The sequence below is a fragment of the Drosophila novamexicana genome, unplaced genomic scaffold (assembly GCF_003285875.2).
Source record: "Drosophila novamexicana strain 15010-1031.04,08,12 unplaced genomic scaffold, DnovRS2.1 tig00000008-arrow-pilon, whole genome shotgun sequence".
Taxonomy (NCBI): Eukaryota; Metazoa; Arthropoda; class Insecta; order Diptera; family Drosophilidae; genus Drosophila; species Drosophila novamexicana.
Genome location: NW_020824765.1, coordinates 4,754,608 through 4,774,480, shown reverse-complemented (window position 1 = coordinate 4,774,480; position 19,873 = coordinate 4,754,608). Strand labels below are relative to the sequence as shown.

The 19,873-nt window shown below is 40.7% G+C and overlaps 1 protein-coding gene across 1 annotated transcript in view; it reads left to right on the top strand.

The window, feature by feature from the left end:
- Nucleotides 1–19,873, top strand: part of LOC115767030 — a 92,170-nt gene that overhangs the window by 60,012 nt on the left and 12,285 nt on the right.

The following is a 19,873-nucleotide window of genomic DNA, read 5'->3' as shown; positions in this document are numbered from 1 at the left end:
ACAGCATACAATGTTGAAATGTAATCATTATCCGTTGTTGGTTTTTCTTTTTTGCTTTTCCTTCTTCTTCTTATTTTTGCAAATCCTTATCAAGACAATTTTAAGCTGGAACATATAAATTGTTGTTGTTTCTTTGTTTGGCTTCAATATTTACGAGCTGTCTGATTAAACTGTTGCTCAGAGCTAGGTTAGATACGCATACATATGGGAACAATAATCCGCAGCTAACATAGCAACAAGATGAGAAAGCTGGAGACACCAAACGGACAGACGGATGGAGCGACGGACAAACGGATGGGATACACGAATGATACCTGGGGGTAGAGACATTTGACAAAACAGAACAATGAGCAAAGCTCTCAAAAGTATGCAAAACTTTTTGGCTTTGCCATTTTAGCTGCTTAAATTGAGGAAAATGTTGTATGTGTGTGTGTGTGTGTGTGTATACGGGCAATTGTATACAATATATACAAATCCTGGCTGGCTTAAGAGACGTTGCTCCTTTTGTGCCTGACAAGACTCTCTACTCGTGCTGCTTGAGCAAACGCTCCTCGAGCATTTTGCACTGCCAGGCAGCCTCTTGTGAGCCCAGTAGGCCATGCGGCCATTAGCTAAATGAACTCGTTTATTTGCTCCATAAATAACTGGACAAAATGCAAGTGTCGCCATTGCAGTCGGATGGCGTCTTGTCGTTTTAATTTCAAAAGACCGCCCAAGTCAAATGCCTGGCAAGCAATTCAAGAAAATGGCAAAACCGGGGCTGTCCGAGAACGGACTCTCATTAGGCGAACGTCAGCTGAAAATATTAAGGCCACTCAACGGCAATGGGCCACAATGGCGAATGCCCAAGGGACAACGGATGCTAAACTTAGCAGTGGACATTGGCCGGCAGCTGGAGCCGTAGCTTGGGGCAAACAAAGCAATTCCTCTGCTCATTGATGGGCGTGGCAACAGTTTGCACCTCTACAGAGAGTAACTGCCAGATGCAGCATCAACATGTTTACACAACACTTTTTCATGTGCATGTGTGCATGTGTGTGTGCGTGTGTGTTGTGTGTGCGAATGTTGCATGCACACAAGAGAGTCGCAAGTGATTGAGGGCTTGAGTCTAACGGAGCGGGGAGTGAGGCAAAAAGTCAGCAAGCAAAGCTCAGCGGCTTAATGGACGAAACGTGCTGCTGCATTAATTTCTGGTTTTATGCACTCGAAACTTTTTCTCATATTTGCATGCAGCAAATCTCAATTTTTATTGCACCAGTGGAAATTGTGTATGCCTTTTTTTTATGAATACCGTGACGCCATTTCGCTGGGTCCGCCCGCATGCATATAGTCGAGAAATGCTCTTAATCCCACACGATGTTCGTTGTGGGTGTCCATTTCGTTAATTATTAAGCTGCTGTCCGCCTCGCTAATCACCTCACCCACGGTGGCCATCACGGTGCGCACATCGAGAGCGTTAAAATACCCGTCACCCTGGCGATCGAACACTTCAAAGGCTTTACGCAGATTCTCATCGCTCTCGACTTCGCGCAGCTTGGGCGCCATCACTTGGAGGAACTCCTTAAAATCTAAGCAGCGCAGTTCACCGACGTCCGCCGCGTCGATGAATTCGTTCAGGTCCGCTTCGGTTGGCTCGAAGCCCACGTCACGCATGATGAGGTTCAGATCACGGGCCTCAATGGACCCATTCCGATCCTCATCATATTTGTCGAAGATCCTTTTCAGCTCTATATGCAGCTCCTGGCCCATATACTGTGGCATTGTGCGAGCTAAACAGATTGGCCAGGGATATTCGCGAATTTTATTCAAAACTTTGTACGAAAACAAAAATAAATAACAATATAAAAAGTAAATAACTGATTCTCTAACAGTAAACCAACAAATAAAAACAAATAACGAGAAACGAACTGACAACCAACTCAGAGCCGCAACTTAAACTCAAGGGCTAATAAAACACTTAGGTGACCGTTGCGCATCGCTGAATCGGCAACTTTTCACGTAGTTTTTGCCCCAAAGCCGTCGCAACTTTTGCCTCCACCACAATAATAATACATCATATAACCATGGACATGCAACGAGGACCATCCATCAATTTGTCAATTCAGCGCTTGCCGCTTCGAGTGCGCGAGACCACAAGAAGCAAACGATGCTCGATGCCTGATGCCCGATGCCTGCTGCCTGATGCCTGCTGCTTGCTGATGCGGAGCGCTTCGCGGTGCGGGGGCGGGCTGACTGGAAGGTTGGTTGTGAGCAAGCAAAATCGCAATAAAAAAACATGACTGAAATCAAATGCAGCGTTTGGTGACGCTCAAATGCTCTTTAAGTGCGGCCACAAAGCGTATGTGTAATATATTGTCGAATATAACTCATGCGCCTCGTGGACCACATGTAAAAGCAGCGAATAAAATGGTGTCAACAGGAAAAGGTTAAGTAAAAAGAAAACACGGAGCGCGTTTGACATCTAACAAGTGCACTGCATTTTAAATTCTCAGCGTTGTTGCAGATTTCCATGTGTTATTCAACATTACAAGTTTTCGAAATTTGTGCAAAGGACCTTGTCAACTTTGAAAGTTTCTATGGGGATTCTTTTATTTAAAATTCTTGTCATGAGATTTTGCTCATAGGATAAAATGCAACTCATAGCTAAGATTTGCATACGTTATGCAACACTATAAACACTAGAAATATATATTTCAAAATTCTCATTTACTTTCTTGCTTTCATTTTCTGTCGTTTTTCAACACTCTACTTAAACTCCTAACGCATAACCCTTTAAGAAAAGAGCTTTAAGTCGCGTTGAAGCTTTAACTTAAACTTGAAAAAGTTGTTTGTGGTCCACTTCTTCTTTCAATTAACTTTCAGTGCAAGCTGTTTTAATAACTTCCGCTCGATTTATGAGTGTCATAGCATTAAAGGCTGTCTTACTAGGCTGCCATTAATCTTAAAGTTTTCGAAAGTACTTGCATTTCTTAAGAAAATTTACATTATCCTTTTAATGAGCATTTTCTTCTCTTTTTATTATTATTCTCATTTTTTTTATAATCCCGCTTGCAGCTGATGCAGCAATAATTATCATTAATAATTATTAACCCTGTAGCTTGACATGATCCCGCCGATCTGTGATATCTCAACCTTTTGGCATTTACAAACTCATTCAGTTTTGTTGCCATTGCTACCCTATTCTACTTTCTCTTTCTTCTATATTTTTTTTGCACGCACTTTGCAAGCAAATATTACAAATACCGCTAGTCATGGCTTAGGGCGCAACACTTTAGTGATGGCCTTCTGCTACATTAAGCAAACTCCCTCTGGCCAACAACTTAAAAACTTATATATTTACTTAGTAACAGGCACCCCGCTTCGCATCTCCGCATCGCAACATCTCCGCATCTCAGCATCTTCGCATTTTCTCTGTTACGTACTCATCATGGGTTTCTTACTCGTTCAGTTCGTTGTGTTGGGTTGAGCGCATGAAAATTGATTTTCAAATAGTTGGCCTGCCTTTTTTCAAATTTGATTGACGTTATTACATTACATAACATCACATCAGGCACTGAGGCAACTTACACGCGCACACACATACACACAAACACATTGGTACGTATACAAGCAGCTGGTTTAAGTTATTCATCCATTTAGCCCCACTTAGGGCCCGGTTGGCTGAATGGCTGGCTGGTTGCCTGCCTGCTTGCCTGGCTGACTGGCAACAACAAGTGGAAAACTGTCATTATATTTGAGTTATTGATGGTTTTTCAAAATCATTTTAGCAACAATGTTGTTGCCACATACACCAGCACACTCGCACGCCGCAAGTTACATTTACGCTTAGTTAAGCGCCATAGCTGCGGCTTGTTAACGCCAAACAGACGCAAACTTTAAACGCTGTGCGAATTCTGTTGCTGTTGTTATTGCTGTTTTTGGGTTTCGCATAAATCCAAAAACGCTTTTCAAATATGCCATTCAAAATTATGTTAATTTGTTGCTAGCTGGCGGCTGCCTGCTGCCTGCTCTTATGTAATTATTATTGTAAATAGTTTTTTATGCAAATTATGCGTCAGCAGCGCTGTCAACGCTTTTGATTGATGTTGTGCACACAACTTATCTGTGTTTGGTGTTCGTGTGGGTGTGTGCTGTGCCTGTGTCTGTGTGTATGTGTAAGTTATTCGCTCTGCTGCTAAAATTGCGGCTGTGGCTGTGGCTGCGGCTGCGGCTGCGGCTGTTGCTGCTTCAGCTGGTCATTTGCAACGCCTTTTGCTGCAGTTGTTTACTGCAATTAAAACAATTTATGCGCTCAATTTACTCACACACACAGACGCACACACAGGCTCACACGGATATATACACTAGCTGGGCACTGGCTCAGTACTTTGAGACTTGTAGTACTTTACGTGCGAGATTTGCAGCCATTTTGACTTGAACCCGTTTCAGTGCTTCGTCTCACTCGCGCACTGGCTAGCTATGTATGTTTGTGTGTGTGTTTTTATTACTTTTTTTTTTTTTTTGTTTTTCTTTTACTTGCAGCAATTGTTGCTGTTGCTTTTGCTCTCGCACAATGAGCGCGTGTCTAAAAATAGAATTGAGCGACGTACGCACGAGTTGCGAACGGCTGAGCGAGCATTGGCTTGAGAGAGGGACGCACAAATTCGCAGTCGGTGCGCTCTTTTGCCTTTTGCCATTGGCTTTGCTTCAGTCTTCAGTCAAGGCGAGCAGCAGCGGCAGCAGCAGCAGAGGCAGCGTCCATTATCCACTTTAGCTTGGCCGACTTGCCAGTGTTGGGTAGCGTGTGTGTGAGTGTGTGTGTTTGTGCTGCTGTTGTTGTTGTTGTTCGTTTTGCTGTTTGCTTTCGCTTGCCACAGCTTCAACAACAACAATAAGAGCAACAGTAATGTGCGTTTGTGTGTGTGTGTATGTGTGAGTCTTTCTCGCTCTGTGCATGTGTATTTGTGTGTGTTTATATTTGCTGCTGCTGCTGCTGCTGCTGCTTATGCCCTACAGCTGTAACCGTAACCGTGAGTGCGCTCCTATGTGCGACTGTGTGTGCGTGTCTGTTTGCGTGTTTGTGTGTGTATTCCAATCAATATTGTAGACGCAGTCGCCGCTGTTGGCCGCTTTTGCCCATTAAGCTGCATGTACGCCAACTTACCGTCGTATTTTTAGAACATGGCTTTTTTTTGTAGCTGATGCTGCTGGCATTGTATGGCATGTAGCTGCCCTTAAAGGGCAAAATATTCCATTATCCTTGAAAAGCGAATTTGCCAAGGATATTGCTAGTGCTGCCACGCTGCTGCAGCTGCAGCTGCAGCTAACATGCGCATTGTTATTGTTAGTGTTATTGTAAGTGTTATTGTTATTGTTATTGTTATTGCAACGCTGGCTAACGGAGCGCATTTATATTTGTTTGCCGCCCGAACAAATCTACGAGAGCATCCAACATCGAGCATCGAGCACCCAAAGTACAACATACAACATTCAACGCCACCCGGCACCTCATCCAGAGCGCGTGTGTTCAGCAGTAACCGCATATGCATAATTAATGATACAAATTGGTTTTTCTGGAAAACTCAGGCAAGCGCAAAAGAAAACCCAACCATCAGTCTTTGCAGCGGAAGCTGCGAGTGCTTACAAAAGCGTGGCCAATATTTAATTATATCAGCTTTTAAAACATACCCCGGTTTCTCTTACTGGTTTTGTTAATAGAAAAAATCATGACTTCTAAAGCAAGACTTTTAAGCCCAAGATCAATTGTCTAATCGAACCAGTTGTTTTCGTTAAGGTGGTTATCCACATCCTTGAACCAAGGTTTTGGCTTAATCCATAATTTACGCTTTAATTTATAATTGCTCGTTCTACTGAAAATATTGCCAGCAAATATACAAAAAATCGACCATCATTGTTGTCCTACCAAATGTGGTCCCTCAATAGATTTCTATTGTGCTTAAATTCTGGATTGGTTCGGGCTTCGGCTCGGCTTCATTCAAGACAAGAGATATAATTTTAGCTCCAATCCTTCTTAAAAAAAAAAAAAAATGAAAATCCAGGGCTCGAATGCAGCTTGTAGCCTGGCATGGAATACATGGAATACAATTTTAAGCCTATCTAACAAAAGACTTTAAGAGTTATGAATGGGCAATTTTTCGTTTTGAACGGCAAATACCTATCATCTTGCATTTAACCTAGAATAATTGCTGCATTGTAAGCCGAAAACCACTTTTCAATCGTTTCTATGCTACTTTCCAGCTAGTTTTCAGTCCCACAACATATCAGCTCAATATTAAGCTGTTTTCTATTTTTTGTACTTCTTTTCAATGCAGTTCCGCAGAGAACTTTTAGCTTTTTCATTTTTTCATAGCCTGCCCATTGCTGGACTGGTTCTTTGTCCTAGCAACTGCATGCACATGCACATCAGCGTCGCTCTTAAGTGGTTTCTAGTTAGTTTGAAATTTTCACTTGGCCAGTTACCCACAACGTATATGCATTCAGCTTGGCCAGCACCCCGAACCGAACATCCCCTTGCTGTGTGCTCTTCGTGTGCTTTTTGTCTTGGGCTTATGAAAAGGCAGGAAGAGCAAGTTTTTGTCACGCATATTTACTGTTTGTATAAACTCGTGGTGCCACCCGCTCTCTGCTGCATCCTGCTGGCCTCAACTGAAAAACTTGCTGCAGCTTGTTTGCCAGACAATGGCTTGAACTTTTGCACCCCAGATTTTTATATTGTTGCGCCACAAAAGGCAAAAACTCACACATGATGCCAAGTTTTTTTATTTTTTTCATTTCTATTTTCATATATTTTTTTTTTTTGCAATACGCACTTAATCCCAAACCCAGCGACAATTGTCTTGATTGCCAGACTGTCAGACGCGCTAGCTGTCGGCTCAGAGGTCAGATTTGCTGCCACTTGAGCTCTTGATCTGGACAAAGCGGCCGTGTGCAATATCTAAATGCAATTATGGTTGCAGATTAGTGCTTAAGGTGGCAGGCGCCGCAAAGTGTGGCCCACAAACTGCTGTAACAACAAGAATAACAACAAAAACAACAACAACAGCACCAGCAGCAGCGGATCAAAATGCGCCAGAGGCAACTGTGGCCAAGCAGAGCATAAAATGAAAAATAAATATGAAAAACGAAGAAAAATAACGGAAAATCTGAAGAAAATGTGCGGCAAGATGCGAAGCCAAATGCAGTTTACCCAGCAAGCCCTGCCCCAACCCCAACCCCAACCGACAGCTCAACCACAAACCCTGCATGGCCACGCCCCAGCTGTGCTTACTTCAGGGCAAAATGGCAAATTAAATTTTGTGTCGGCAAAATGCAGCGGGATGGAAAAATGCGTTGAAAGCAGAACGCAATGCAATGGGGCTAAGGATAAACTGTGCGCCACAACCAACAACCACAGAGAGCAGGAATTAAATCTCAAATAATTGCTACATAAACAAAGTGTACAACTAACCACAGTTATTGAGCCGAGACCAGGCGACGCAACGCTCGAAATATCTATATATAAATATATATTTTTGGCAATTTCCATTTTCTAAACATACACACAACCGCATTCTCGCATATACACACATGCAAATAAAATGCTGCTATGGAATATGCAATTAATATTTAGATTGATTTTCAATTGTTAAAAAAGAATCCACAAAGCGTAACGTGACATGCACAACCAGTACTCGAATCCGTAACCATCCCACCCCGCCTCCAATTCTGTCCGCCATTCAGAGTCCCAGTCGCCCCTCACGTCTCAGGCTTCATTGCCGGAATGCTGGCAGTGTCATGCAGTCAAGCAGAACCGCAATAAAAATCGCTGTAATTTTGCATACTGTCGCCCTGCCACGTGTGTGTGTGTGTGCGTGTGCTTGTGTGTACTTGAGTGTGTGTTTTTGCTATCAGCAAGCATATCCGTTGTATGTAATGGTTATGTGTTGTGTGCCAAGACGCTGCGTTGCCATGCAATAATCCTTGGATGCGTTTCGTTGCCAATGAGGCAAAATTGTTTGCAGGCAAAAGAAGTAAACGTATGATAATCGATACCTCGATACCCGATACCCGATACTGCTGCCAGCATCAGTTACGCAATATTTCTTACACAGCAACAACAACAACAACGACAACAACAATAAAATAATAAAAACCCACAATGTAACACGCTTTGGGGCAAACCATGCAAAGTATTTCAAACAGCAAACGGGTAAGCCCAAAAGTATGCTATGAATTCCGTGCAAGCCATGGGCTACAATATTGAAAGAGATAGAGACAAAGAAGCGAACAAAGTAAGTCGAACCTTTTATTTGATGTACGCTTAAACAATGTCTATTGACTAAAATGTAATGTAAATAATCCATTCCATCCGATTTTTACGAGGTGTGGCTTTTTCTTCATGGTTTTCCCTCTAGATTAATCTTGCATTCAAGTCTCGACACCGATTTTTTGGTCGAAATTCATGTCCAAATCTTACCCCAAGATTCGTATATAGACATGGGTCAAAAATTACCACCCCCATAACTCGGTCAAATCTCATCCGATTTTCACGAAGTTTGGCGTTTTCTTCATGGTTTTCCCTCTAGATTAATCTTGCATTCAAATCTCTACACCGATTTTTTGTTCGAAATTCATGTCCAAATCTTACCCCAAGATTCGTATATAGACATAGGTCAAAAATTACCACCCCCATAACTCGGTCAAATCTCATCCGATTTTCACGAGGTGTGGCTTTTTCTTCATGGGTTTCCCTCTAGATTAATCTTGCATTCAAATCTCGACACCGATTTTTTGGTCGAAATTCATGTCCAAATCTTACCCCAAGATTCGTATATAGACATGGGTCAAAAATTACTACCCCTATAACTCGGTCAAATCTCATCCGATTTTCACGAAGTTTGGCGTTTTCTTCATGGTTTTCCCTCTAGATTAATCTTGCATTCAAATCTCGACACCGATTTTTTGGTCGAAATTCATGTCCAAATCTTACCCCAAGATTCGTATATACCCATGGGTCAACATTTACCACCCCCATATCTCGGCCAAATCTTATCCGATTTTCAAGAAGTTTGGCTTTTTCTTCATGGTTTTCCCTCTAGATTAATCTTGCATTCAAATTTCGACACCGATTTTTTGGTCGAAATTCATGTCCAAATCTTACCCCTAGATTCGTATATGGACATGGGTCAAAAATTACCACCCCCATAACTCGGTCAAATCTCATCCGATTTTCACTAAGTTTGGCGTTTTCTTCATGGTTTTCCCTCTAGATTAATCTTGCATTCAAATCTCGACACCGATTTTTTGGTCGAAATTCATGTCCAAATCTTACCCCTAGATTCGTATATAGACATGGGTCAAAAAATTACCACCCCCATAACTCGGTCAAATCTCATCCGATTTTCACGAGGTGTGGCTTTCTCTTCATGGTTTTCCCTCTAGATTAATCTTGCATTCAAATCTCGACACCGATTTTTTGTGTCGAAATTCATGTCCAAATCTTACCCCAAGATTCGTATATAGACATGGGTCAAAAATTACCACCCCCATAACTCGGTCAAATCTCATCCGATTTTCACGAAGTTTGGCGTTTTCTTCATGGTTTTCCCTCTAGATTAATCTTGCATTCAAATCTCGACACCGATTTTTTGGTCGAAATTCATGTCCAAATCTTACCCCTAGATTCGTATATAGACATGGGTCAAAAAATTACCACCCCCATAACTCGGTCAAATCTCATCCGATTTTCACGAGGTGTGGCTTTCTCTTCATGGTTTTCCCTCTAGATTAATCTTGCATTCAAATCTCGACACCGATTTTTTGGTCGAAATTCATGTCCAAATCTTACCCCAAGATTCGTATATAGACATGGGTCAAAAATTACCACCCCCATAACTCGGTCAAATCTCATCCGATTTTCACGAAGTTTGGCGTTCTCTTCATGGTTTTCCCTCTAGATTAATCTTGCATTCAAATCTCGACACCGATTTTTTGGTCGAAATTCATGTCCAAATCTTACCCCTAGATTCGTATATAGACATGGGTCAAAAATTACCACCCCCATAACTCGGTCAAATCTCATCCGATTTTCACGAGGTGTGGCTTTCTCTTCATGGTTTTCTCTCTAGATTAATCTTGCATTCAAATTCTCTTCATGGTTTTCCCCCTAGATTAATCTTGCATTCAAATCTCGACACCGATTTTTTGGTCGAAATTCATGTCCAAATCTTACCCCAAGATTCGTATATAGACATGGGTCAAAAATTACCACCCCCATAACTCGGTCAAATCTCATCCGATTTTCACGCAGTTTGGCGTTCTCTTCATGGTTTTCCCCCTAGATTAATCTTGCATTCAAATCTCGACACCGATTTTTTGGTCGAAATTCATGTCCAAATCTTACCCCAAGATTCGTATATAGACATGGGTCAAAAATTACCACCCCCATAACTCGGTCAAATCTCATCCGATTTTCACGAGGTGTGGCTTTTTCTTCATGGTTTTTCCTCTAGATTAATCTTGCATTCAAATCTCGACACCGATTTTTTGGTCGACATTCATGTCCAAATCTTACCCCAAGATTCGTATATAGACATGGGTCAAAAATTACCACTCCCATAACTCGGTCAAATCTCATCCGATTTTCACGAAGTTTGGCGTTCTCTTCATGGCTTTCCCCCTAGATTAATCTTGCATTCAAATCTCGACACCGATTTTTTGGTCGAAATTCATGTCCAAATCTTACCCCAAGATTCGTATATAGACATGGGTCAAAAATTACCACCCCCATAACTCGGTCAAATCTCATCCGATTTTCACGAAGTTTGGCTTTTTCTTCATGGTTTTCCCTCTAGATTTATCTTGCATTCAAATCTCGACACCGATTTTTTGGTCAAAATTCATGTCCAAATCTTACCCCAAGATTCGTATATAGACATGGGTCAAAAATTACCACGCCCATAACTCGGTCAAATCTCATCCGATTTTCACGAAGTTTGGCGTTCTCTTCGTGGTTTTCCCCCTAGATTAATCTTGCATTCAAATCTCGACACCGATTTTTTGGTCGAAATTCATGTCCAAATCTTACCCCAAGATTCGTATATAGACATGGGTCAAAAATTACCACCCCCATAACTCGGTCAAATCTCATCCGATTATCACGCAGTTTGGCGTTCTCTTCATGGTTTTCCCCCTAGATTAATCTTGCATTCAAATCTCGACACCGATTTTTTGGTCGAAATTCATGTCCAAATCTTACCCCAAGATTCGTATATAGACATGGGTCAAAAATTACCACCCCCATAACTCGGTCAAATCTCATCCGATTTTCACGAAGTTTGGCTTTTTCTTCATGGTTTTCCCTCTAGATTTATCTTGCATTCACATCTCGACACCGATTTTTTGGTCGAAATTCATGTCCAAATCTTACCCCAAGATTCGTATATAGACATAGGTCAAAAATTACCACCCCCATAACTCGGTCAAATCTCATCCGATTTTCACGAGGTGTGGCTTTTTCTTCATGGTTTTCCCTCTAGATTAATCTTGCATTCAAATCTCGACACCGATTTTTTGGTCGAAATTCATGTCCAAATCTTACCCCAAGATTCGTATATAGACATGGGTCAAAAATTACCACCCCCATAACTCGGTCAAATCTCATCCGATTTTCACGAGGTGTGGCTTTTTCTTCATGGTTTTCCCTCTAGATTAATCTTGCATTCAAATCTCGACACCGATTTTTTGGTCGAAATTCATGTCCGAATCTTACCCCAAGATTCGAATATAGACATGGGTCAAAAATTACCACCCCCATAACTCGGTCAAATCTCATCCGATTTTCACGAGGTGTGGCTTTTTCTTCATGGTTTTCCCTCTAGATTAATGTGGCATTCAAATCTCGACACCGATTTTTTGGTCAAAATTCATGTCCAAATCTTACCCCAAGATTCGTATATAGACATGGGTCAAAAATTACCACGCCCATAACTCGGTCAAATCTCATCCGATTTTCACGAAGTTTGGCGTTCTCTTCATGGTTTTCCCCCTAGATTAATCTTGCATTCAAATCTCGACACCGATTTTTTGGTCGAAATTCATGTCCAAATCTTACCCCAAGATTCGTATATAGACATGGGTCAAAAATTACCACCCCCATAACTCGGTCAAATCTCATCCGATTTTCACGCAGTTTGGCGTTCTCTTCATGGTTTTCCCCCTAGATTAATCTTGCATTCAAATCTCGACACCGATTTTTTGGTCGAAATTCATGTCCAAATCTTACCCCAAGATTCGTATATAGACATGGGTCAAAAATTACCACGCCCATAACTCGGTCAAATCTCATCCGATTTTCACGAAGTTTGGCGTTCTCTTCGTGGTTTTCCCCCTAGATTAATCTTGCATTCAAATCTCGACACCGATTTTTTGGTCGAAATTCATGTCCAAATCTTACCCCAAGATTCGTATATAGACATGGGTCAAAAATTACCACCCCCATAACTCGGTCAAATCTCATCCGATTATCACGCAGTTTGGCGTTCTCTTCATGGTTTTCCCCCTAGATTAATCTTGCATTCAAATCTCGACACCGATTTTTTGGTCGACATTCATGTCCAAATCTTACCCCAAGATTCGTATATAGACATGGGTCAAAAATTACCACTCCCATAACTCGGTCAAATCTCATCCGATTTTCACGAAGTTTGGCTTTTTCTTCATGGTTTTCCCTCTAGATTTATCTTGCATTCAAATCTCGACACCGATTTTTTGGTCAAAATTCATGTCCAAATCTTACCCCAAGATTCGTATATAGACATGGGTCAAAAATTACCACGCCCATAACTCGGTCAAATCTCATCCGATTTTCACGAAGTTTGGCGTTCTCTTCGTGGTTTTCCCCCTAGATTAATCTTGCATTCAAATCTCGACACCGATTTTTTGGTCGAAATTCATGTCCAAATCTTACCCCAAGATTCGTATATAGACATGGGTCAAAAATTACCACCCCCATAACTCGGTCAAATCTCATCCGATTATCACGCAGTTTGGCGTTCTCTTCATGGTTTTCCCCCTAGATTAATCTTGCATTCAAATCTCGACACCGATTTTTTGGTCGAAATTCATGTCCAAATCTTACCCCAAGATTCGTATATAGACATGGGTCAAAAATTACCACCCCCATAACTCGGTCAAATCTCATCCGATTTTCACGAAGTTTGGCTTTTTCTTCATGGTTTTCCCTCTAGATTTATCTTGCATTCAAATGTCGACACCGATTTTTTGGTCGAAATTCATGTCCAAATCTTACCCCAAGATTCGTATATAGACATAGGTCAAAAATTACCACCCCCATAACTCGGTCAAATCTCATCCGATTTTCACGAGGTGTGGCTTTTTCTTCATGGTTTTCCCTCTAGATTAATCTTGCATTCAAATCTCGACACCGATTTTTTGGTCGAAATTCATGTCCAAATCTTACCCCAAGATTCGTATATAGACATGGGTCAAAAATTACCACCCCCATAACTCGGTCAAATCTCATCCGATTTTCACGAAGTTTGGCTTTTTCTTCATGGTTTTCCCTCTAGATTTATCTTGCATTCAAATCTCGACACCGATTTTTTGGTCAAAATTCATGTCCGAATCTTACCCCAAGATTCGTATATAGACATGGGTCAAAAATTACCACCCCCATAACTCGGTCAAATCTCATCCGATTTTCACGAGGTGTGGCTTTTTCTTCATGGCTTTCCCTCTAGATTAATCTTGCATTCAAATCTCGACACCGATTTTTTGGTCGAAATTCATGTCCGAATCTTACCCCAAGATTCGAATATAGACATGGGTCAAAAATTACCACCCCCATAACTCGGTCAAATCTCATCCGATTTTCACGAGGTGTGGCTTTTTCTTCATGGTTTTCCCTCTAGATTAATGTGGCATTCAAATCTCGACACCGATTTTTTGGTCGAAATTCATGTCCGAATCTTACCCCAAGATTCGAATATAGACATGGGTCAAAAATTACCACGCCCATAACTCGGTCAAATCTCATCCGATTTTCACGAAGTTTGGCGTTCTCTTCATGGTTTTCCCCCTAGATTAATCTTGCATTCAAATCTCGACACCGATTTTTTGGTCGAAATTCATGTCCAAATCTTACCCCAAGATTCGTATATAGACATGGGTCAAAAATTACCACCCCCATAACTCGGTCAAATCTCATCCGATTTTCACGCAGTTTGGCGTTCTCTTCATGGTTTTCCCCCTAGATTAATCTTGCATTCAAATCTCGACACCGATTTTTTGGTCGAAATTCATGTCCAAATCTTACCCCAAGATTCGTATATAGACATGGGTCAAAAATTACCACGCCCATAACTCGGTCAAATCTCATCCGATTTTCACGAAGTTTGGCGTTCTCTTCGTGGTTTTCCCCCTAGATTAATCTTGCATTCAAATCTCGACACCGATTTTTTGGTCGAAATTCATGTCCAAATCTTACCCCAAGATTCGTATATAGACATGGGTCAAAAATTACCACCCCCATAACTCGGTCAAATCTCATCCGATTATCACGCAGTTTGGCGTTCTCTTCATGGTTTTCCCCCTAGATTAATCTTGCATTCAAATCTCGACACCGATTTTTTGGTCGAAATTCATGTCCAAATCTTACCCCAAGATTCGTATATAGACATAGGTCAAAAATTACCACCCCCATAACTCGGTCAAATCTCATCCGATTTTCACGAGGTGTGGCTTTTTCTTCATGGTTTTCCCTCTAGATTAATGTGGCATTCAAATCTCGACACCGATTTTTTGGTCGAAATTCATGTCCAAATCTTACCCCAAGATTCGTATATAGACATGGGTCAAAAATTACCACGCCCATAACTCGGTCAAATCTCATCCGATTTTCACGAAGTTTGGCGTTTTCTTCATGGTTTTCCCCCTAGATTAATCTTGCATTCAAATCTCGACACCGATTTTTTGGTCGAAATTCATGTCCAAATCTTACCCCAAGATTCGTATATAGACATGGGTCAAAAATTACCACCCCCATAACTCGGTCAAATCTCATCCGATTTTCACGAGGTGTGGCTTTTTCTTCATGGTTTTTCCTCTAGATTAATCTTGCATTCAAATCTCGACACCGATTTTTTGGTCGACATTCATGTCCAAATCTTACCCCAAGATTCGTATATAGACATGGGTCAAAAATTACCACTCCCATAACTCGGTCAAATCTCATCCGATTTTCACGAAGTTTGGCGTTCTCTTCATGGCTTTCCCCCTAGATTAATCTTGCATTCAAATCTCGACACCGATTTTTTGGTCGAAATTCATGTCCAAATCTTACCCCAAGATTCGTATATAGACATGGGTCAAAAATTACCACCCCCATAACTCGGTCAAATCTCATCCGATTTTCACGAAGTTTGGCTTTTTCTTCATGGTTTTCCCTCTAGATTTATCTTGCATTCAAATCTCGACACCGATTTTTTGGTCAAAATTCATGTCCAAATCTTACCCCAAGATTCGTATATAGACATGGGTCAAAAATTACCACGCCCATAACTCGGTCAAATCTCATCCGATTTTCACGAAGTTTGGCGTTCTCTTCGTGGTTTTCCCCCTAGATTAATCTTGCATTCAAATCTCGACACCGATTTTTTGGTCGAAATTCATGTCCAAATCTTACCCCAAGATTCGTATATAGACATGGGTCAAAAATTACCACCCCCATAACTCGGTCAAATCTCATCCGATTATCACGCAGTTTGGCGTTCTCTTCATGGTTTTCCCCCTAGATTAATCTTGCATTCAAATCTCGACACCGATTTTTTGGTCGAAATTCATGTCCAAATCTTACCCCAAGATTCGTATATAGACATGGGTCAAAAATTACCACCCCCATAACTCGGTCAAATCTCATCCGATTTTCACGAAGTTTGGCTTTTTCTTCATGGTTTTCCCTCTAGATTTATCTTGCATTCAAATCTCGACACCGATTTTTTGGTCGAAATTCATGTCCAAATCTTACCCCAAGATTCGTATATAGACATAGGTCAAAAATTACCACCCCCATAACTCGGTCAAATCTCATCCGATTTTCACGAGGTGTGGCTTTTTCTTCATGGTTTTCCCTCTAGATTAATGTGGCATTCAAATCTCGACACCGATTTTTTGGTCGAAATTCATGTCCAAATCTCGACACTGATTTTTTGGTCGAAATTCATGTCCAAATCTTACCCCAAGATTCGTATATAGACATAGGTCAAAAATTACCACCCCCATATCTCGGCCAAATCTCATCCGATTTTCACAAAGTTTGGCTTTTTCTTCATGGTTTTCCCTCCAGATTAATCTGGCATTCAAATCTAAACATCGATTTTTTTATTCGAAATTCATGTCCAAATATTAGCCCAAGATTCGTATATAGACATGGGTCAAAAATTACCACCCCCATAACTCGGCCAAATCTCATCCGATTTTCACAAAGTTTGGCTTTTTCTTCATGGTTTTCCCTCCAGATTAATCTGGCATTCAAATCTAAACATCGATTTTTTTATTCGAAATTCATGTCCAAATATTAGCCCAAGATTCGTATATAGACATGGGTCAAAAATTACCACCCCCATAACTCGGTCAAATCTCATCCGATTTTCACGAAGTTTGGCTTTTTCTTCATGGTTTTCCCTCTAGATTAATCTTGCATTCAAATCTCGACACCGATTTTTTGGTCGAAATTCATGTCCAAATCTTACCCCTAGATTCGTATATAGACATGGGTCAAAAATTACCACCCCCATAACTCGGTCAAATCTAATCCGATTTTCACAAAGTTTGGCTTTTTCTTCATGGTTTTCCCTCCAGATTAATCTGGCATTCAAATCTAAACATCGATTTTTTTATTCGAAATTCATGTCCAAATATTAGCCCAAGATTCGTATATAGACATGGGTCAAAAATTACCACCCCCATAACTCGGCCAAATCTCATCCGATTTTCACAAAGTTTGGCTTTTTCTTCATGGTTTTCCCTCCAGATTAATCTGGCATTCAAATCTAAACATCGATTTTTTTATTCGAAATTCATGTCCAAATATTAGCCCAAGATTCGTATATAGACATGGGTCAAAAATTACCACCCCCATAACTCGGTCAAATCTCATCCGATTTTCACGAAGTTTGGCTTTTTCTTCATGGTTTTCCCTCTAGATTAATCTTGCATTCAAATCTCGACACCGATTTTTTGGTCGAAATTCATGTCCAAATCTTACCCCTAGATTCGTATATAGACATGGGTCAAAAATTACCACCCCCATAACTCGGTCAAATCTAATCCGATTTTCACGAAGTTTGGCGTTTTCTTCATGGTTTTCCCTCTAGATTAATCTTGCATTCAAATCTCGACACCGATTTTTTGGTCGAAATTCATGTCCGAATCTTACCCCAAGATTCGTATATAGACATGGGTCAAAAATTACCACCCCCATAACTCGGGCAAATCTCATCCGATTTTCACGAGGTGTGGCTTTTTCTTCATGGTTTTCCCTCTAGATTTATCTTGCATTCAAATCTCGACACTGATTTTTTGGTCGAAATTCATGTCCAAATCTTACCCCAAGATTCGTATATAGACATAGGTCAAAAATTACCACCCCCATATCTCGGCCAAATCTCATCCGATTTTCACAAAGTTTGGCTTTTTCTTCATGGTTTTCCCTCCAGATTAATCTGGCATTCAAATCTAAACATCGATTTTTTTATTCGAAATTCATGTCCAAATATTAGCCCAAGATTCGTATATAGACATGGGTCAAAAATTACCACGCCCATAAATCGGTCAAATCTCATCCGATTTTCACGAGGTGTGGCTTTTTCTTCATGGTTTTCCCTCTAGATTTATCTTGCATTCAAATCTCGACACTGATTTTTTGGTCGAAATTCATGTCCAAATCTTACCCCAAGATTCGTATATAGACATGGGTCAAAAATTACCACCCCCATAACTCGGTCAAATCTAATCCGATTTTCACGAAGTTTGGCGTTTTCTTCATGGTTTTCCCTCTAGATTAATCTTGCATTCAAATCTCGACACCGATTTTTTGGTCGAAATTCATGTCCAAATATTAGCCCAAGATTCGTATATAGACATGGGTCAAAAATTACCACGCCCATAAATCGGTCAAATCTCATCCGATTTTCACGAAGTTTGGCGTTCTCTTCATGGTTTTCCCCCTAGATTAATCTTGCATTCAAATCTCGACACCGATTTTTTGGTCGAAATTCATGTCCAAATCTTACCCCAAGATTCGTATATAGACATGGGTCAAAAATTACCACCCCCATAACTCGGTCAAATCTCATCCGATTTTCACGCAGTTTGGCGTTCTCTTCATGGTTTTCCCCCTAGATTAATCTTGCATTCAAATCTCGACACCGATTTTTTGGTCGAAATTCATGTCCAAATCTTACCCCAAGATTCGTATATAGACATGGGTCAAAAATTACCACCCCCATAACTCGGTCAAATCTCATCCGATTTTCACGAGGTGTGGCTTTTTCTTCATGGTTTTTCCTCTAGATTAATCTTGCATTCAAATCTCGACATCGATTTTTTGGTCGAAATTCATGTCCAAATCTTACCCCAAGATTCGTATATAGACATGGGTCAAAAATTACCACCCCCATAACTCGGTCAAATCTCATCCGATTTTCACCAAGTTTGGCTTTTTCTTCATGGTTTTCCCTCTAGATTTATCTTGCATTCAAATCTCGACACCGATTTTTTGGTCGAAATTCATGTCCAAATCTTACCCCAAGATTCGTATATAGACATAGGTCAAAAATTACCACCCCCATAACTTGGTCAAATCTCATCCGATTTTCACGAGGTGTGGCTTTTTCTTCATGGTTTTCCCTCTAGATTAATGTGGCATTCAAATCTCGACACCGATTTTTTGGTCGAAATTCATGTCCAAATCTTACCCTAAGATTCGTATATAGACATGGGTCAAAATTTACCACCCCCATATCTCGGCCAAATCTCATCCGATTTTCACAAAGTTTGGCTTTTTCTTCATGGTTTTCCCTCCAGATTAATCTGGCATTCAAATCTAAACATCGATTTTTTTATTCGAAATTCATGTCCAAATATTAGCCCAAGATTCGTATATAGACATGGGTCAAAAATTACCACCCCCATAACTCGGTCAAATCCCATCCGATTTTCACGAAGTTTGGCTTTTTCTTCATGGTTTTCCCTCTAGATTAATCTTTTATTCAAATCTCGACACCGATTTTTTGGTCGAAATTCATGTCCAAATCTTACCCCTAGATTCGTGTATAGACATGGGTCAAAAATTACCACCCCCATAACTCGGTCAAATCTAATCCGATTTTCACGAAGTTTGGCGTTTTCTTCATGGTTTTCCCTCTAGATTAATCTTGCATTCAAATCTCGACACCGATTTTTTGGTCGAAATTCATGTCCGAATCTTATATAGACATGGGTCAAAAATTACCACCCCCATAACTCGGGCAAATCTCATCCGATTTTCACGCAGTTTGGCGTTCTCTTCATGGTTTTCCCCCTAGATTAATCTTGCATTCAAATCTCGACACCGATTTTTTGGTCGAAATTCATGTCCAAATCTTACCCCAAGATTCGTATATAGACATGGGTGAAAAATTACCACCCCCATGACTCGGTCAAATCTCATCCGATTTTCACGAGGTATGGCTTTTTCTTCATGGTTTTTCCTCTAGATTAATCTTGCATTCAAATCTCGACACCGATTTTTTGGTCGAAATTCATGTCCAAATCTTACCCCAAGATTCGTATATAGACATAGGTCAAAAATTACCACCCCCATAACTCGGTCAAA